This window comes from Macaca mulatta, chromosome 3 (assembly GCF_049350105.2).
Source record: "Macaca mulatta isolate MMU2019108-1 chromosome 3, T2T-MMU8v2.0, whole genome shotgun sequence".
NCBI classification, from domain to species: domain Eukaryota; kingdom Metazoa; phylum Chordata; class Mammalia; order Primates; family Cercopithecidae; genus Macaca; species Macaca mulatta.
The window spans coordinates 181,527,716-181,533,759 of record NC_133408.1 but is presented as its reverse complement, the minus strand read 5'-3'; the positions used below and the strand labels follow the sequence as shown (position 1 = coordinate 181,533,759).

Genomic DNA, 6,044 nt, shown 5'->3' with positions numbered 1-6,044 from the left:
CATATTGAAAACAAATTATTTTCACTCCTTACACCTGCCATTTATAAATATCACCCTCCCCTCCATTCTTCTCCCCACCCACCCAATGGCTAACAGCAGGTAATTACAATTTAGCATCACCTGGCTATCATAATGATCCTTAAACAGCCTCTAACATATCTTGACTGGAGTTTGTATCCCTGACAGAGACACAGCTTAGCTCTGTGCCAAACACACCTGCCCTAATTCAGGCATCTCCCTCCTGCAGCTGTTGGCTGTTAGCAGTTAAAGCTTCTAGGGAATTGAACAAAAATTTAAACTGACAAAAGAAAGGCTAGAAAGATCAGCAACACATAGAAACAGATATTGATCACTGGAAAACAGCAATGGCTTTTACCAAAAATGCCTTATTTTGTAAAACGCTCTTTAATATCTTTAGTACACGTTATTTAATTTCTTTCTCAGAGAAGCCCCCATGAGGATGAAAAACTCTTTGAAGAAAAAAACGACTGTTATACAATCCAGCTGTCTCTCTTCTCTTCCAGTTATATAGCCAAAGAAAATAAAATCATTATCTCAAAAAAATACCAACACTCCCATGTTCATTGCAGCATTATCCACAACAGCCAAGATATGGAAACTACCTAAATATCCATGGACAGATGAGTAAAGAAAACGCAGTGGATACACACACACACACACACACACACAATAGAATATTACTCATTCATATAAAAGGAAAGTCTGCCGTTTGTGACAATATGGATGAACCCGGAGCACATTATGTTAAAGTGAAATAAGCCAGGCACAGAAAGACAGATACTACATGATCTTACTTATATGTGGAATCTAAAACAGTCGAACTCCTAGAGGGAGGGAGGAGAATGGTGGTTACCAGGATCTGGAAAGGCAGGGGAAATAGGGAGATGCTGATCAAAGGGTACACACTTTCAGATATAAGATGAACAATTCTGGGGACCTAATGTACAGCATGGGTGGGCATGGGTGTGGTAATTTTTTGGTAATCATTACACAATGCATAGGTATATCAAAGGAAAAAGGCCTCACTGATATCACATTATAGGGGAAAACTACGTGAGAGGCAGTCCATGTAAAAGGAAAATGATACACTCGTGCCCCTCAAGGAGGCTTCAGAGGGACGGCAAATGAGAAATTATTTACATGATAAACATGGGCCCAAAGAGAGACAGGAACCAAGGCAGCTTGATGAGTTTGAAACAAATGTTATTTCTCTTCTCTTTACAGACTTTGATACCTGTCAAGCCTCTTCCATTTACCTCTCTTCACAGATCTCTCCACCACTTTCTCCTAATTCCTTCCCCATTCCCAACCAGAACTCCTGACGAGGGCAATCCAAATGAAAACTAACTGGGGAGACTTGAATGTGTTTTTTCAGCTCAAAGCCTTCTCATGCTGCAGCCCTTTGTAGGTGGGCACACCAATTCATCCTTCCTTGGCCCTTCTCCACAGCCTCCCACCCACACAAACTATGCCAGATAATTCAACAGGGTGTAAAATATTGCTCACAAAATGCAATCACTCACTGCCCACCTTTGCCAGAGATTCAGCATCCTACAGGGGCAAAAAAAAAAAAAAAAAAAAAAAAAAAAACCAGAATAATCAAAGAAAAAGGAGAACTTGTAGGTTACCAGTAATGCAATTATTATCAACTGGGATTCTCAGCCTAGGAGTGTCTTGTTTACAAATTAGCAAGCCAGGTGATAGAATTTCTTTTCTACAGCCTTGATGTTGATCAATTTCCCCTCCCATTCCATGGCTTGTCATTCCTACCTCTCCAGGCCAGCTAGAGGCTGGCTTTGCTCTCAGTAAAGCAGGACTGACTCAAAACACCTGCTATATTATTGTCCTGGAGGCAGGGCACAGGGGCTGGTTTATTGGGTATTACCCAAGTAGACCAGGTTTTCTTTTTTTTTTTTTTTTTCGTCACCTGCTGCTTTTTCTCTCTCCCTTGCTATACTTCTTGATTACCCATATTTATGACTACATTGTTTGCCTAGGGAGGCAGCTATGCCATTGCAATGCTTGAGATCTCATGTTATCAGCAGTAATACTGTTAGAAACTTGGACCATTCACCTTTTCATGTATTGTGACTTAGAAGATAATGATTGTGGCTAAGTCTTCAGAATAAGAAAGGTGTAACAATGAGCACAAAAAAGATATTCCAAATTTGGACAACTAAATAATAAGAATTGCATAGTTAACTGATCTGGATGACCCAAGGGAATCCCTAGAGGTGCTACCTATGGCCTCACTATTTTTTTGGTCATGTTGTAGCCTTTTCTTAATTTTTAGCCTCTTTCCATTATGAAAAATTTTATCTCTGCTTCAGTATATGTTAATCCCACAGGCATCCATCCTGACATAAACCTTCAGGTCATAGTTGAGATGATGTGTCAAAAGGGGGACCCATGTAATCTGTGGCAATAAAGGAGAGGGTTTTCCCTTTAATGCCTGACATATAGTAGGGGTTTAATAAATTGTTTTAGGATGAATTTGGGGAAGTAAATTAATATATTTCAATCATGTTTAAAATACTCTGTATTTGACTTTTTTAAAAAAGCGTTTGAGTTTTTTTCTCAATATGTCAGGAGTTGATGCACAGGGGGAAAGCGAAGTTCCCAGGAATAAGATGTGCAAGAAGGAGGCCACCCTTGCATTTCAGGGCTGAGTTCCCTAAACTGTGTGCTTGAAGGAAGTTCTCCCCTTGCAGACACACTGCTGAGTGATAAGGAAGCACCTAGACTCCACTATGACCAGACTGGGTTCTGAGGCCTATGAAATGTTGATGGGAAGAACAGAAGCAGGAAAATCTATCTATTCAAATTTGCAAGAGGTGGAAACTTTTATTCACCTTCCTGGATAGACTGTCCCGTTGTCAAAGTAAAGCTAAGGCCATGGAAAATGAGCTATTTGAGAGTCTGTCGCTCCAAGGAAGAACATGCTGGCCTAATTGTCCCCTCAGTCAGGGGAGAGAATTGTAAAAAAAACACTTAAACGGGCCTAAGTAAAGGTCCAGCACATTATTTATTTAAGACTGAATTAGGACTGAGTCATTCCAACTCCGAAAAAAGAATGTTGTTGGATTCTTACATATTTGATGGACCGTCCCATTGAAAACCATTGTGAAGTCTGGTTTCCCAAGCACGAAATGACAATTTCACTGTCAGTCTTTCTAGGAATCTGGCAGAATCCAGGACCAGGATTAGCCTTATTTTTTAAGCGACCTTAGACTAACAGTGGCTCTCTGGGCCTCCAGACAATTGGCCAGGGACTCTGAAAGCCAGAAACAAAGTTGAGAGAACTCCAGGCTGGTGGAGAAAAACAGCTGGCCTTCATCACCAGAATGTGCCCCATAGAAGCAAGAAAGCAGCAAGTGAGGTTCTTAAACGAGGGCCTGGGGGCCTCATCAAGATCTGGAGGAGTCATCTGCAACTTACTGCTGAGTGAGAAGGCTAGGCAGTGTCTTTAAGGTCCTGCCAGCTTTAACATTGTATGCTCTCTTTTTCTTTTGTCCAATCTCTCACCACAACTGGAAGTGTTGCCTCAACTACACAGGAGAAAGTTTGCAGTAACTTAGAGAAAACATTATTTTAATCACCAGCGTATGTTCTCTCGCTCCCTGGACAAATCCATCAGCAGTGGCAACACTGACCAGGTCCAGATTGGGGCCGCTGCAGTGGATGTGGATCCATTGAAACCAGGGGTCTCCAGTGCTCCTGACTCCTCACAGCTCTGTTCCTATGACAAGGATGGTCAGCAAAGCCAGCAACCTTGAAGGGGGACCTTCTCCTAATCTCCCTGCCTGCTGAGAGAGTGTTCAGAAGCAGCCACCTGTCAGCTGCGATGAATCCAATGATAATTACATAAATCATTAACAATACTTGATATTTTCCCATCACATTTCTCATTTCAAACTGCTCATAAAACTGTATCTCATGGGTGGCGTTGCCGGCACAACAGAATTCCAAGGAAAGATTATGGGATAAGTAAATAAAGCCTGGAGGTTGCTTTAAAGCGTAGGAGTCTATTATTAACACTTTCTCCATTTTATTTAACTTTTTCTTCTGGAAGTGTTCAAACATACCAAAAATGGAGAAAATATTAAAATGAATCCTTATGTGTCCAAAACCTAGCTTCAAAAATTATGTATGGCTTTACAGTCTTGTTTCGTTCATACCTGCAACTTCATTGAGGGTGAGTGTTGGGGTATTCTGAAGCAAATCAGTGACAACTTATTTTACCCATGGACACTTTGGTGTCATTAATAAAAACCTCTAGGTTATGCTATTAATTTGAAATCTACTATAAATCTATCTGATGAATAAATCAAACAGATTTTAACAAACTGCTTCTCTTGCCAAATATTCCCATTTGCTAGAACTAGAGATTATTCATCAAAATAGCTGTGACAGTAGAAACACACCACTTGTCTACTCACACAAGACATAGCATTCTTAGACTAGGAATAGGTCTCTGATTTGATGTCCCAGTAATTTAGAGATTGATGATATCCTACCAATAGTTTAAGGAGCATACGTTTTAAAACGATGGTATAGACCCACTAGTCTGACCTTCTCTCTGTTAGTCACAGTTGGGCTGTGGTCATTCCCAGATTCCCTAACATTAGAACAGGTAATAGGTCACCTGTGTGACCTGCACCAAGACCAGCCCCACAGCCCCCAGCCACAGAAATAAGATCTCTCTCTCTCTCTCTCTCTCTCTCTCTGTGTGTGTGTGTGTGTGTGTGTGTGTGTGTATGTCTGTTTCTGCCTCTCCCACATCACTCACACACACAGACACACACACACACACTGCCTCGCTGGGAAGAAATGAGCAGATATGGAAGAGACATTCTCAGAGATGGATCTCTACTGTGCTCAGTCTTGACTTATTCACTGTCAGTGCTCCAAGGGATGAGCTCTGGAAGTCACCAGTAACTTGGTCACACATCCCCAGCTACTTCTTCATCCTTCTGATCCAGTCACGAGGTTCCTACACTGAAGTTTTACCTTCATAAAACATTTTATGATTTTTTAAGTATGGTAAAGAAGAATGTAAGCTCTACCACAGGAGGTAACTACTAGAAACTGATGATAAACTGTGAAAAGTGGCTGTCTCTAAGGATGGAGAAAGGGATGGCAGGGTTAGAAGAGGTGATTGCTGCACGGTGTGTCTTGCATGCATTTGATCATTTAACTTTTTGCTATAAATACATACTCATTAAAATGTTTAAAATCAACTTTTTAAATGTAATCAAGCAAACACAGAAATGCACATATTTTTTAAACTGGCCCATAAGGTGCTTGAATCTTTTTGCTCCTTCATCTTCATTTCCTGACCTCTAAACTCTGGAGGCCTCTGGGCTGTTCCCCCAAATTTTCCTCTTCTCTGTATACACTCTGTTTCTTGGAATATCACTTAGCCCACAGCTTGAAACACCAACTGTAAGCTGGTAGCCTCTGAATTTATGTCCAAGTCACAGAACTTTAACTTACACTTCAGATTTGCAACTGCCATATCAAATTGCCTCTGGATGTCTAACAAGGCTTCAGTCTTAACATGTCCAAAACTTCCCCATCACATCCACTCCTCCTGTGATGTTTACTATGTCAGGAAATGGAAACAAGTGAGTACTCCTCTTTCTCTGCAACCCCACATCAAATCCGTAAGCGATCCTTTCAGTCCTATCCTGCCTCTTCCCTGAAGGCAACAGCCTCCTCTTCACGGGCATCCCCTCTCTTGCCCTTGCCTCATTGATTTCTATTCTACACCTAGTAACCAGTGGGATCCTTTTAAAAAGTAAGCCAAGGCCAGGTGTGGTGGCTCATACCTGTAATCCCAGCACTTTGGGAGGCTGAGGCAGGCAGATCACTTGAGGTCAGGAGTCTGAGAGCAGCCTGGCCAACATGGCGAAACCCTGTCTCTACTAAAAATACAAAAATTAGCCAGGTGTGGTGTTGGGTACCTGCAATCCCAGCTACTTGGGAGGCTGAGGCATGAAAATCCCTTGAACCCGGGAGGC

The 6,044-nt window shown here is 41.6% G+C and overlaps 1 long non-coding RNA gene across 1 annotated transcript in view; it reads left to right on the top strand.

Annotated features, from left to right (window-relative positions):
• LOC144339993 (uncharacterized) overlaps positions 1-4,030 on the top strand; it is a 33,715-nt gene extending 29,685 nt beyond the window's left edge. The window contains exon 3 of the long non-coding RNA XR_013415656.1: positions 2,611-4,030. This is a non-coding gene — a long non-coding RNA (uncharacterized LOC144339993). The remainder of the gene's footprint in view (positions 1-2,610) is intronic.
• Positions 4,031-6,044: the final 2,014 nt, after the last annotated feature.